This window comes from Pogonomyrmex barbatus, unplaced genomic scaffold (genome assembly GCF_055798465.1).
Source record: "Pogonomyrmex barbatus isolate J1 unplaced genomic scaffold, ASM5579846v1 scaffold3, whole genome shotgun sequence".
NCBI classification, from domain to species: Eukaryota; Metazoa; Arthropoda; class Insecta; order Hymenoptera; family Formicidae; genus Pogonomyrmex; species Pogonomyrmex barbatus.
This window is the reverse complement of record NW_028297127.1, coordinates 9,075,433-9,090,525: the sequence shown is the minus strand read 5'-3', so window position 1 is coordinate 9,090,525 and position 15,093 is coordinate 9,075,433. Positions and strand designations below refer to the sequence as shown.

Sequence of the window (15,093 nt, the reverse complement as noted above, 5' to 3'; positions counted from 1 at the left end):
AGTTTCCACTCTTCTGAGAAAAGACACGTATACTACGTTGTAATAGCATTTAATATGCTATTTAATATGCTCATTAATTGTAATAGCAATTAATATGCTGTTAGATAAAATAGAAAATACAATACAATTATTAAACAACAAGGAAGACAGATGTCAAATTAATGAAAATTTATTTTTAGCGTTTCAAACAGCAAGAGATAAATTAATTAAATATTATAATAAGACTAATTGGATTTATTGTGTTGTATTGCTATTAGATCCTACATATAAGTTAGAAACATTTAATTTTTGGAGGAAAGATTAATTGGGGAAAAGAGCTATTTTGTCAATCATTGGAAAAATTTAAAGAAATTTATAAAAAAAATTACTTTAAATCGTCTTCTAGTAAAGGCAAATTTTCTGATTCGAATAATGCCACTTTTAATTTCGATCCATATACTATTGATATAAATTCATTATATGAGAATTATTCTGATAATAACAATCGGCTTAAAGAAATTGATGAATATTTGAATTCTAAGAGAGCTAATAAAGATGACGAATTCTAGAATGGTGGTTTAAGCACACATATCTTCCCTTGTCTATCGAAAATAGCAAGAGACTTTTTGAGTATTTGCGCAACGTCCGTTCTATCGGAAAAATTATTCTCTACAGCAGGATTAATTATAACAAAACGTAGAAATAGATTATGCGAGGAATCGGCGAGATCATTACTTTACTTAAATTCGTGGGCGACATGTTTAATATCTAAAATTTTATTTGGCGAATAAATGATATCATAATAAGTGTTATCATATGTATTTTTCTAATGTAATTAGCGTAATAAAGTGTTTGAGTAATATGAAATAATGTGATTCGTATATTATTCAATTTAATATTATTTATTTAATTTAATATTATATTAAATATTATATATTAAATATTATATAATCTAATGTAATCTAGATGTGATAATATTGCTTACTTTATTGTTTTTTTAATCATGTTTGTATTATTTGTATAAGATGACAAATATATTTATTATTTAAAACTTGAAAATTTTAAATCCGTTAAAATTTTTATCTTAAATTGTTGGAGTAATTGCAATGCATCTTATACATTTTTTTAAAAGTACCTAGCAAATTTCTTAAAAAATCATTTTATGAACATATTCGAATACATATTTATCAGTGTTTGAATTTTTTGAAATTAAAATTTGTTATTTTCTTCTATCATTTTCGTAATCTCTATCAGCTCGGAAATATTTTATAAAAGAATAGAACAATTTCTATAATTTTTCAAGATTCGAGATTTTCGAGAAGCTCGAGTTCAAAATTTTGTCTCATCTTGAAACTCAATACGTTTTGTCTCGATCTTGTTTTGAATTCGAGACAAGACAAGACGAGATTCTCGAAGTCTTGAATCTTGATGGCATCCCTAATGATGCGTCAAAATTAAAAAAAAATATTAAATACATACTTGCATTTGATTGAAGTCCGAGATCCGTCTGACATATTGAAGTGTCGTTTCATGAATATTTTCAACAGTTCAGTTATTACTGAGTGTTTAGTATTCATTTTTTTTAAACTCGCCATTAAACGATGAATGATTTTGTGTGTCATTTGATTTCATATTTTTACCAAGGAAAATGGCATTTTATCTCTATAAAAATTTGAGTTATACTTAACTTTCAATTTATGTAATTTTATGTTATCTATAACTATAACTTATCTGTCTCGGCAATGTGTTTTTACGAAATCTTATTGAACTATTATTTATGAATAGTAGCATCCATAATTTAATTTTCTCCGGTCTATATTAACTATATAATACTTTATTAAAACTTTGTTTTAAAACACTCTTAACTTGTCGAAGAAGGCTGAGTGTAACCATTCCAGTATTTAAATTCTATTTTGTCAATTAATATTTTATTATTACTTTTATTATTAATATTTTATGATTATTTTGATTTGTTTTAATAAATATTTTTCTTATATCAATAATATTTTTTATTCGTTTTATTAGTCTTGTTTGTTTGTATTGGGAATGTAAGTTGAGTTGCCTATTATGGCGTCTCCGATGCAGTACCACACGATCTAATTATTAGTAAGTTGGCAGCCGACGTGACTAAGAGTTGACAGTAGTGTAACCATAGACATTTATATTTATATACTAGACCGCTAACTTGTCTCAAATACATGGCCCCGAAAAGTATGTACAAAACACATGCGCATGCGAATGAAGTAAGGGGGATAGACTGCTAACTAGACTGCTAACTCCTCTATTTACCGAGCCTGAAAGTTGATCTCAAAACTTATGTATTACATAATGTGACGTAAGGGGGACAAATGATGTCACGTGATTAACACGTGTCACGTGGTCACGCGAATGTAATATGGCTGGATGCACTACAAACATAGACATTTTTATTGAAGATCTTAAATATCTCCGTTCTTCAATTCTGCTTTAGAAATTTTTTTCATTATGTATTAAATAAATTTCTTTACCTAAATCTGATTTTATATATATATATATATATATATATATATATATATATATATTAGGTGTACAAAAAAGTTCTGAGCTTTTTTTGTAAAATTCAATCTTTATTCAAAAACAAACAAAAAAATATTAATCAGCGAAATATTCCCCGTTTGCATGAACGACCTTTTGCCATCTTTCGGGTAGCTTGCGAATTCCTTGACGATAGAAGCTCACCGGCTTCGAAGCGATAAAGTCATCAATGCATTTTCGTATCTCTTCAAATCTCACGAAATGTGTATTAGCCAAATGATGCTGCAGCGACCGGAATAGATAGTAATCGGAAGGCGCCATGTCTGGGCTATACACCGCGTGCGGGAGAAGTTCCCAGCCTAACGCAAAGATATGGTCCTGAGTCGCTTTCGCAACATGTGGTCGAGCATTGTCATGAAGCAAGATCACTTTACGACGTCTTTGGCCAGTAAATGACCTCTTTTCTTCTAATGCATCGCTCAAATTGGTCAATTGTTGTTGGTAGCGGTCTGCCGTGATTGTTTCACCCGGTTGTAACAACTCGCAATACAACACACCTTTCCAATCCCACCAGATACAGAGCAAAACTTTCTTGGCGCTGAATATTGGGCTTCGACGTCGATGTCGAAGGTTGACCAGGGTCAACCCATGATTTTCTACGTTTAGGGTTATCATAAAGAACTTTTCCACTTTTCCACTTTTCATCGCTTGTAATGATTTTGTGGAGAAAATCTTTTTTCCGGAACTTTGAAAGCAAAGTGAATGCAGTGTCACGCCGACGATTTTTGTCTTCGGACAATTCATACGGAACCTATCTGCCTTCCTTCTGAATCTTTCCCATCGTATGTAAACGTACGGATTGCTGCGTAACGCCAAGCTGTTCTGCAAGCTCCCTTTTAGTTTGCGCAGAGTTTATATCCAGCAATGCTTGCAATTCATCCGTTTCAATCTTTTGAGGGCGTCTAGCACGCGGTTCATCTTCAAGATTGAAATCTTCTTGGCGAAATTTTTGATACCATCTTTTATATGTAGTATGACTTACAGCATTCTCTTCATATGCAGCACAAATCATTGCAGTGGCTTCAGCAGCATTTTTCTTCAGATGAAACGCGAAGTGGATAGAAAATCGAATATGCTCTTTTGTTATTGCCATCGTGAACATTACTGATTTTTGAGGTTATGTGCATCAAACGCCAAACCATATGGCATTTTAGAAGGCCAAATGTCAACGCTTTAAAATCGCAAAAGGGCGGGAAGATATATAAAATTTAAATTGTTATTTCGGTTGTATGAAATCTAAAGCTTAGAACTTTTTTGTACACCTAATATATATATATATATAAATTATATATATATATATATATAAATTATATATATATATAATTTATATATATATATATATATATATATATATATATATATATAAAATTTTATAGATATTTAAGATCTTCAATAAAAATGTCTATGTTTGTAGTGCATCAGCCATATTACATTCGCATGACCACGTGACATGTGTTAATCACATGACATCATTTGTCCCCCTTACGTCACATTATGTAATACATAAGTTTTGGGGTTAACTTTCAGGCTCGGTAAACAGAGGAGTTAGCAGTCTAATGTCTAGTATAAATGTCTATGGGTGTAACGCGACGCACGATAGCATGCGGTTGCATTGCGATGTAGTCTCCGTACGATTTAACTAATGAATACTGTTTTACTTTGTTCGAATGAATCGAATGGTGTGTATTTATACAAAGAAATCCAACAGTTTGTTTTATTGTAAAAGCAAAATTAACATTGTTGTATTTACAACGATGTCAATCTTGATTTTATAATAAAACTTGAATTTTACAATCTCTTCTAGATAATTATTTATTAATATAGACGATTCAAACACAATATAAAATATGTATACAATATCTTATGAGATTAAGAAAACTGTTAAAACTACTTACTTTATATATTTGAAAATGATTTTTCATATTAGCATAGTTTTTCATATTATAGTTTTCGTAATTACTAAAATTATAAAACACTTCAGATAGCTAAACTATAAGCAATATATTTTCAAATATCCAATGGACAACTTTACAAGATAATATGATTGAAGATAAAACGGATCGAAAGTCACATCACCTTTTCTTACAGTACATATAATTCTATGACTTTTTATACATTTCTTGTATCAATCCGTGTTTGTATTATTCAAATTATTAAGACCATAATTATCTAAAATTATTAATATTAATTTAGAGAACAAAATAAATAACTTTTTAACTTTAAAAGTTTTTCGTTTATTTTATAGGATCAACCCCTAGTTGTTAAGGGTCAGTTTATTTTTACGTTTCTCAGTGCGTGTGAAAGATTTTATATTAGTTCCTGGTCAGCAACCGACTTAAGTGAAATGGTAAATGATTGATTAAATATTTGAAAATATATAAATATTGAAACTTTTTTATTGTTCTTTTCTATTTTTGTCTTATTATATTTTGTTGTTTTATTATATATTATAATATAATAAAAATTAATTATTAAAACAAGAATTTACTGGAATATATTAAAGACTAATTATCAAAGATTATTTCATAAAATTTTAGAGCAAACTAATAGCATATAGCTCTTCATCCGATGATTATATATCACCACGAACTGTAAATGATATTCTACTTTTAATACAGAGAAGTCAAAAGCCTCTTACGATATCGATGGCAAGTTTCCTTCCTGTACTTTCCGTAGAATATTTCGGAAATGTAAGAATTAATACTAAATGTAGAATTAATAAAAGATAAATATTATTACATATATTATATAAATTATTAATATCTATGTTATTAATAATTGCAGTTTATGGCAAAGGCATTTTCCTATTTTACGGCTATGAAAAGTATTATTAATACCTAGTTTTATATTTAGTTCCTCTGTTTTACAAACACGCGCGCGTATACAAACACACACACACGCACACACACACACACACACACACACACACACACACACACACACACACACAATTTTTCTGTATTATATAAATTATTTAATCATTTCAAAAAGTTGCAAATTGTTGCACAAATAATAAAACCAATTATTTCTCAGAGTGTAATTATTTAAATTTTTGTAAGGTTTCGGAGAGAGTTTCGCGTTAAACACAAATTCGGTAATACACATTCACGCATATCAACCGGTGGCCAGGAATTTTTCAATAGATTATCAGAAAATTTTATATTTAATTGGCTAAATACTATTATATGTACTATCAGATTCCTTTCTTCATTCTCTTTAAAATGACAAAGCACAATTAACTTTTCAGGATCCAGTAGAATATATATATATATATATATATATATATATATATATATATATATATATACAAAATTTTGTCAGAATATAATACATATAATACATTGTTCTGAAGTTGTGAAATTTTTTTTCTCCCTGCACATGTTAAAAGTATAATTCCTGAACTTTCCTGTCAGTATGGCTTGTTAAAACAAATGACGTCACTGGCGTCAATGACGTAGATAGACGGTGGAAGGAAGGATCAAACAACGAGGGAAAGGGAGAGGACAGATGGGTCTAGTTCGCGATGATAAAGTAGAGGGGGTAATCAAGTTATTGGTCTATGCGTTCTGATTGGCTCTGCTCAGTTGCCGCTGATTGGTTGCGAGCGATTTCAGGCGATTTTTAGGATGAGGTCCAATCGGACACATTGCCGATTGGTCGATTAAATAAAAAAATTTTTGTTAGATAGCTCACTAGAAAATTCCTAGGCATCGGCTGATGTGAGTGGTGTGTTCGATTAAAAATGGGTACATCTGGGACGCTCTTGATTTTTACGAGAAAATTTTGGAGAGAAAACGAAAAGAGAGATTCTGTGTTTTATCTCGGAGGAAGAGAGGGGGAGAAAAGAAACGAGCGTATTTTATTTAGTCGCTTAAGAAATCGTCTTTTCTATGATTTATGTATAATATAAAAATTAAGACTGAAAACATATATGAAAATTTCTAAAGAATTAACAAAATGTCATAGAGGAAGGAAAAAAATGTGGCCAAGAAGAAGTAAAGTTTTGTACTTTTCTGAAAAAAGAAAATTACGTGTAATCTTGTGTTTCGAATACCCTGCCTATGATTCTTCCCGGAGTCTAATGGATCGATGATCGGTTTTACACTTTATGTTTTCGACGAGATGATGACTCTACAAGAACACTGAGACGATTTTTACAGGAGAGAAACGTAACATCGGATAGAAAAAATAGAAACGTGAAGGTTCTGGTTTCGAAATGAAAAATGAACGACGTTATAGAAGGGGACTGTACATATACTTGTGAGAAGCAGTGTAAAAAATTTTAGACTAAAGAGAAAAGATAAGAAAGAAATAGATTAGATTTTGAGTCATAAAGTGAAACAAATGTTGATTTTATTTAATATATGTATAATTTATATAAATTTCCTTGAAAATAATCGACTACTTCTTTCGTACCTGTTACATGATTTAATTCAGAATACAAATGTTTCATAAAAAATTATAACTCGGCGGTTCATTAAAATTATACTAACAATTTCTTTGAGTCTTAGCGCAATCAATTCTAAAAATACAATATTAAAATATATATAAAAAAATGGTAAATTATTAATTTATGTTCTCACAACGAGCTCAATATTTTTCCGGTTGCCTTGGAGAATGAGTTTGACGATATCGGCAGATGGAAGTCTTAGGCAGAAGGTCTATCTCCTTGATCAGGTAATACTCGTTAAGACGATGCTGAAGATACTGACTGAATCGATTATTTTCAGACAAAGTAATCTTTTCATTAATTATACAGAATTAAAAATCCTTTTCCAGAATTAAAGTAGACAATAACGCACCCGGGTCTATATATTTTATATAAAAGGGGAAAAAAGTTAGAAAATTATAGTTTTGTTATCGACTTTTGAGGTTAACTTGTGACAACATTTTGCTGTGCATAAAAGTTTAGACTTTGAACATATAAACAACACATACTTACCCGGGACGGAATTACAAAGAAGAACAATATTATGCTTTTAAAAATGCGCTTAGGAGCTGTATATAAGAGGATACTTTGCCTGAAAATTCCATGGATATGTATGCGTGTCTGTATGTATGAGTGTATGTAACATAAATGTATCTATGTATGTTTAGATGTGCATATGTGTTTTCATCGAAGTTCGCTCATCAGTCCAACATCCCCTTAACAGTATCGACAATAGATGCTAGCTGATTTATACGGGGATCAACACATTTAATAATATTTTTCTTGAAACGTAGCTTGCTGCATTATAACAACGGAGATTTTTCATAATATAAGTTTTTCTTTTTTTCGTCGGATTATACTTCTTCTTCCACGTATGTCAATTCTGCTTGCGTATTTATGACATTATTTTCTTTAGAAGAATCTTCAGTTTTCTTATATGCTACCAGTATAGCTTTCGCTCTAGGCGGTGTTGAAGCTGATAAATATGTTTGCAAATGTGATGGAATTTACTTTGCATTTGTTATTACTGTTTAAGTACGCGCCCATAGTTTCAATATTTGTTTTTTTTTTAAATTACTGCCACATGTCTACACCGAAGTTAATTCTTTCTGCATAATTTTCGCTCAATTTGATAACCAAGATACCTTCCTTGGATGATTGTAATCCCACTTGTAATTTCTTTTGTATGGGAAATATTGAGAGGGTCGTCATAAAACAACAAATTTTGTTGCCTATTTCGCATGTCGATGTCGTTTGTTTCGCGAATATTTTCATACTTTGCAAAATTTTCAACTTCTTGTGCGGCCATATTACTTCGCGTGAAAATTCCGAATAAAAATTCACTTACAAACGACAACTCAGAGGAATATGGAAGCGATGACGAGATAAATAAAGCTACGAATGCAATATAATACATGCTTACATATCCGTCGAAATGATCAAAAAAGCTTACGTGTGTTTAAAAATAATATCCGGGCAAAATTCTGGAAGATTCATCTCTAGAAGATTCTATACCGTTTATTACGGTTTCTTTTGCGAGGATTTTTTTTCAAGGGAAGGATTTTTTTCAAAGTTGGATATCGGAATTCGCATGTTCGAACATGTCACGTATGCGTCACCCCCGTACCCCTTCACTCAAGAAAGTTGAAAACAAAAAATATTGAACAAACAATTGATCAGTACAATTTCAAAGGTAAAATTTTTTTTAGCGAAAGTATCTTTTGTACGGAATGTGTTTTCGGATTTTAAATACGCAAAACTACGATCGAGAAAACTAAATATGAGCTATTAGTTGATAGAGAGTATAATTGAGAAAAAAACGGATCTAAACGTGAAGTCTAAAAATATTAAAAAAAAGAATAAAATGAAATTTATAGATCTTCCTAGAAATTGTAAATTATTCTTCACCCCACTTTCTTTTTGACACTGGAAAATATTTCTATATCTTCCAACTCATCATCATCATCATTCTGGCGCTACAATCCTTGTTGAGCCTTGGCCTGCTCCAGGATCTGTCTCCATATGTCTTCATCGAGCGCACTCCTTCTCCATCCTCTCATTCCCATGCCTCTTAGGTGGGAAAACAATCGCGCCGAATGACGCGCACAGGTTACACATTGGTAACTATGCGTTTTAACAGCATTTCGACTATTTATTATCCAATAACGTGGCAGAACTCTCGAAGCACTAATTGTACTCCATCATAAAGCGTAGCCTTATGAGCTCGGTCTATGAGTAAGTCTGATAGGCCAGGGGTCGGCAAGTGGACACTGCTCGTGGGCGCCCAATGCCCGCGGGCAACAATTGAGCGCGCTAAGGCTAGCGTTAGACCGCTAGGCGCAATAAAGGAAGGAGAGGGGATAGCAGGAACGTCTGTTCGTTGAACGTGTTGTTCAAGGAATCAAAAGATATTGTGTCGCACAAATTCAGACCCAGAATTAGCATAAAATAATAACTATCTATATTTTAAATAAACATTTCTTACAACAATATTAAATAAACAATTCTTATAACATTTAATTAGTATTTGATTCATAGTTTTTCGATATTATATACGATATATCAGGTGTTATTGTTTTGGCACAACTTAAACGAATTATTGCATTCAAATGTGAATCTGTTAACTGTTCGCGTAATCGCAATTTATTTAATTTCATAATAGAAAATAATTATTCATATGAATATGTAGAAGCAAATATACTCATACACTTATACATATTCATTATACTTATTATTATTACTTTGATTATCCATCACAAACGTTAAATTACAAGATCGCAAATGTGTCTGACTGTTCTAGACAAGAGCAAAATTTGATTATATCGTTGCTTAGTTAGTGTTTTTTTCTTTTATTTTCAGCGTTTAACAGATTGATGTTTAGCAGATGTTTATTTTGAAACTGTTGGAAGTTTTCTTCGCGGAAAAAGAACTATTCTTCTGGATTTAAAAATATAATTTTAAAGCGCTAATTTCTGTTAAACGTGATACATGTATTCATAATTTTATGATTGTATTATAAGTTTATATTTTAATACATTGTTATTGTTTATATTATTGTTTTATTTCTTTGTTTATATTTAAATTTTCGTTAAATATTTAAATATATTAATTACATAATTTTTAATTTAGCACTAATTTTGACAACTTACAATATTTAAAAATAGAGATAAACATTTTAATTAAAATTTTCCTATAATGAATGCTTATTATTAGAACAATCAAAACATGCTAGGGCACATAGAGAACATTTCTTTATTTGACTAATAAAAAAATTAACTTAAATATAAATTGAATTTATAAGAACTTATGCATTTTCTATATATTACAACATATTTTTGCATATTTCATCTCTAAACGGTTTAGCTAAACTGTTATAAAAAAATTTTATGATATTACAAAGATTCGAATACTAGTAATTTAAGACTGCACTATTGTTCATATATACATGCAACGCTATTTTTATAAGTGTGAAATGCGAAACTTTATCTCAAGGTACAAAAAATATTAGATACGCTCTTGAGATATACACAACAGGCGGGCACTCGCGGGCGCCCGTGCCCAATTTCAGCATTTTGCCAACCTCTGTGATAAGCGATACTTGGGAGGAATGATGGGATGCTGCCCAAATAAGAAGGGAGGGTGTGCGTCACGGCGGGGCCCGACCACGAACCAGTCGTGAAAACTCGTAATTATTTTGCGAAAAAATACCACCTCAGCCAGGAATCGAACCTGGATCTCCTGCTTACCGGGCAGGCATCTTATCCTTTCGACTACCGAGGCATGTGATGATATTTATCGCAAATAACGTGTTTAGAATAACACGTCAACAATACAATGACACACATATATATATATATATATTACAATATACATATATACATATACATATATTCATGTAAGAGCCGCATTTTTTAACTGCCGCCAAGACATCCTTAAAGCGTCCCTCCCAATAAATGGACTCAAGGTTCTTTCAAAGGACTAGACTTATTAAATGGAGAATCTTTTTTTAACAGTTTCAGCTCCTGAGCAAAGACATATTGTTGAATGTATTGAAACTAAAACAACTCGGCATGCCAAAGCTCGTCACAGCTCAAGAACAAGGAAGAAAATGAAAGAGAATAGCCTTTTAATTGCAAGCGATGGATGAATCTGCATACGTATGCCACGGATCGACTTAGTCCAACTTGAAAATCTATGTAGAGGATCCCACTAGTCAAAGTTCTTCACGTGAAGAATGATCGACTTGCGAGCCTCGGTGGAAATTTGTTGAGCGACGTCAGCATCACTCGGGAGTGTAACGTCACGGAGCGGCCAGGATGTCATTAACTGATGAAGCCATGGCGGGCCTGACCACCACAACTAGTGAGATTGGATCTCGGTAGTCACGAGAAATGCAGTCAGTAGGGTTGTCTTTCGAAGGAACGTGATTACAGCGAGCAAAAGATAAGTTAGTTTGTATTTCGGATATTCGATTGGCTACATATTTCACTTCGAAGGATGTTCCCGTAGCCAAGCTAACGCTACAGAGGAATCAGTCCATCCATAAATAGGAAACATGAGACAGTTCTGACGTAGAAAGAAGCCATTTGATAAGTCTCGGCTGAGGAGAACGACGAAGTTCCAACCGAGGAATGCTCAGTATTTTGAGCTGGGCAACTTTCATTTTTGTTGCGAGTTAGCTAACTTGAAAACTCGTCAACGATTGGAGGACACGAATATAAACTACTGCAGCATACGCGCGATTAGACGCATCCGTGAAGCCGTGTATCTCGACTACGAGATTATCGTTATGTCGACCTGTCCACCGTGATATTCGAATGTTATTTAGACTTTGTAAGTCTGATGTAACAGTTCCATTGTTGAAGTAACTCATCCGGAAGAGACACAATTGTATTTGAGAAGCCATATTTTCTGCAGCAATCGTGGTTTGATCATTAGTGATCGTTTAAAGAAATGCTATTTCTTATTTTACAAGAGACGTTGAATATTACGCGTAATTTCGTAATATAACTAAATTCTCGCAAAAACGGGATGGTGAGGAATATAAATCTGTTCAAATTCAGCCTTCTCAGAACAGTTAACTTGAGTCATAGGGAGATATTTGTCTAAAAATTCGTTATACTGAGCTCAGATGTCCGGCTGCTACTGCAATCTTTTTTTCATGTTATTATAAAGTGAAGTGAATTCGAATTGACAATGACTCCCCGATCGGTTTGTCCGTTTTAAAAGGGAATCGCGCGACCCAGAGAGGAACGAGTAATGGAATGTTTTTCGCATCTCTCTTCCTCTTTGGTGAGGAGGGAGGGCTGCGAATCTTCTGATCTTCCCAGAATTTCTGGAGAAGCGAATCGGTGTCTTCAATCACGTTGAACGGAGGCGTATTCCTGTATATTCGAATGGCGATTCATAGGCCCAGAAAAGATCCGAGGGCCGTCAATTGAGCGTTAGAAGTGCTCTTGATGCAACATTAAGAACGAATCCGCGCCAATCAATAAATGAATTTGATGATGGCTCGAAGGAATTGGTTAAGATGAGACAAGGTTACGACTCGAAGGGCTGAATTTGCGACGCAGTGTACTATGTAATGCATTGGAAAACGCACGCAGTCAAATGAAAGATTGGGTTTGGTTGAGCATGGCGTTAAGCGTAGTAAGACGCGTGAGTTTGCAAGATCAGTGAGTTTTTTATCAAAGCATTTGATTTGTACATCGATACGCTTTCGTTTGGTATGCAATGTTCGACCGAGTGATTCCGATATAAAACTGTAATTAGATTCTTGATTTAATAGCGCTCGAACTATAGAAGATTGACCTTTAGAGGTATGAAGGCTGATTCACGCCGTCGCTAGAAAGACGTTCGGAGTTATAATATTCGGGATTCGAGCTGACATACATTTGCAACGATCGCTCCTTTTGAAGCGTTTGCTGGTTTCACGGGAAGAGACTAATTTCTTACCTGTGTCTGCGAACGCGAGTGACTTGATAATGTCCAACGTTCCTTCGTCGAATGAATGCAACAGAGAGTGGTGCAACAGCTATCTCCTGGTACCAACAGAAATTCAATCCATAAATCAATAAATATTTTGTCACGGCTATCTAAATCTTATAACTTTAAATGAAAGAATGCGTGCTGTATGATAAAAATATTGATTTATTGATTGAATTCCTGTTGGTAACAGACTACGTCTGTTGTTAAGGAAGATTCGGATGACATCTCTAAGAAAGAACCTTCCTCCTCTTAATTATGCGTTCGGAAGTAAGAAGTGATGAGAAGCTCGCGCGGGGGTGCAAGCCTAATCATTTCCATCTATAAATGTGCGTGCGGAGAAAGCGCTAGAGTTTTTCTAGTTTTCCATCGGCAAACTGGGTCTTCGTGTCGAACAATTTTTTATTTTTCTAAATTTCAAGACAATGCTTATCGCAAACGTGTCGCTAATTTTTAACGATCTTGCAACGTAATCTACTCAAAGTTAAATCTAAATTTTATCCCTTCCCTATTAAATCGATAATTAATTTGAAATCGATTAATTCTCGATTATTGGAAATTATTTTTATTGCGAAAAATATTACCCCAGCCAGGAATCGAACCTGGATCGCTCGTTTAACGCGCGAGTGTCTTCTCCATTCGACCACTGAGGCATGTGATAATATTTATTGCAATAACTGGATAAATAATTTTGAAAGAACGCTTAAGTGCCGCGTGAAGAATGACAATAATGATAATTATAGCCGATATATGTTTCAACAAATAGACAACATGAAACATATTACATACATGTATACATACATACATTTTGTTGAAACATATATCGGCTATAATTATCATTATTGTTATTCTTCACGCGGCACTTCTTTTAAGCGTTCTTTCAAAATTATTTATCCGGTTATTGCGATAAATATTACCACATGCCTCAGTGGTCGAATGGATAAGACATTCGCGTGTTAAGCGAGCGATCCAGGTTCAATTCCTGGCTGAGGTAATATTTTTCGCAATAAAAATAATTTCCAATAATCGAGGATTAATCGATTTCAAATTAATTATCGATTTAATAGGGAAGGAGTAAAACTTAGATTTAGCTTTGAATAGACTACGTTGCAAGATCGTTAAAAATTAGCGACACGTAGTTTGCGATAAACATTGTCTTGAAATTTAGAAAAGTAAAAAATTGTTCGATACGAAGACCTCATCTGCCGATGGAAGCCTCTATTTTCTATTTGTTGAAACATATATCGGCTATAATTATCATTATTTTTTAGTTTTGTTTTCGTTCCAGTTCCAGTTAGAGTTTTGCAATTATTGTTAAAAGTCGGGCGTGATTGTCACTACCATCATTATAGTAAACCTTAGGGTTGAATTCTTAATAACTTTTTATTAATACGATAACAAATGATAATTATATCGCATAAATCTTAATTAATAAGAAACTCATGTGCGAAAATTGATATCAAACTATATTATAATTACTAAGAACTAAGGTAACAAAGATTTAGCTTCGGTGAAATGCATATTCCCTCCGCTTTTTGTCAACCTTCGGTTAGCAACAGTCAGGAGTAAAAATATAACAAATCGCTGTTTGTAATAATTCTCTTAGGAGAATTTAAATCTATTTAAGTTGAAAGCCCCCTTAATTAAATAAAGATAATTTTGAATTAAAATAGAAAAACTGAAATCGTATTCTTCTTTCTTAAATATTTCTTAATTAAAGTCAAGAAAATAATTCTAAATCCAAATTCGATCGCTGACAAAAGTAGCGTACCACTCAGTCGCAGCTAACGATATTGCAACTAAATAATTTGAATTTAGAGTTTTAATGATAAATAATTAATTTCCAAAAGCCTTCATGCCCAAAAGAAGAGGGCGTAGAGTTCAAATTAAAAGATTAAGATTTCAATTAAATGAAACGATAATTTCGAATAAAGATTCCTTCCCATTATTCCTAAAACTTAAAGAATTAGAAAGACAACCTGAAATTAAAATAATCAAACAAATTCCGAAATATAAATTGAATAAAATTGATTTTGAAATAAATTATCCAAATTATAATCAAATTAATATGAAAGATCCGCGATACAAAATTTATAAAATTCGTTATTTATTCGGGGTTGATTAAA

General features: G+C 32.6%; 1 long non-coding RNA gene and 1 other non-coding gene across 2 annotated transcripts in view; both read left to right on the top strand.

The window, feature by feature from the left end:
* The window catches only part of LOC148936005 (uncharacterized), an 86,657-nt gene extending 81,758 nt beyond the window's left edge, over nucleotides 1-4,899 (top strand). Inside the window, exon 3 of the long non-coding RNA XR_016139829.1 lies at nucleotides 4,799-4,899. This is a non-coding gene — a long non-coding RNA (uncharacterized LOC148936005). The remainder of the gene's footprint in view (nucleotides 1-4,798) is intronic.
* An 8,990-nt stretch (nucleotides 4,900-13,889) lies between these two features.
* Nucleotides 13,890-13,961, top strand: TRNAN-GUU (transfer RNA asparagine (anticodon GUU)). The gene has a single exon. It is a non-coding gene; the product is annotated as a tRNA-Asn (tRNA).
* The last annotated feature ends 1,132 nt before the right edge of the window (nucleotides 13,962-15,093 follow it).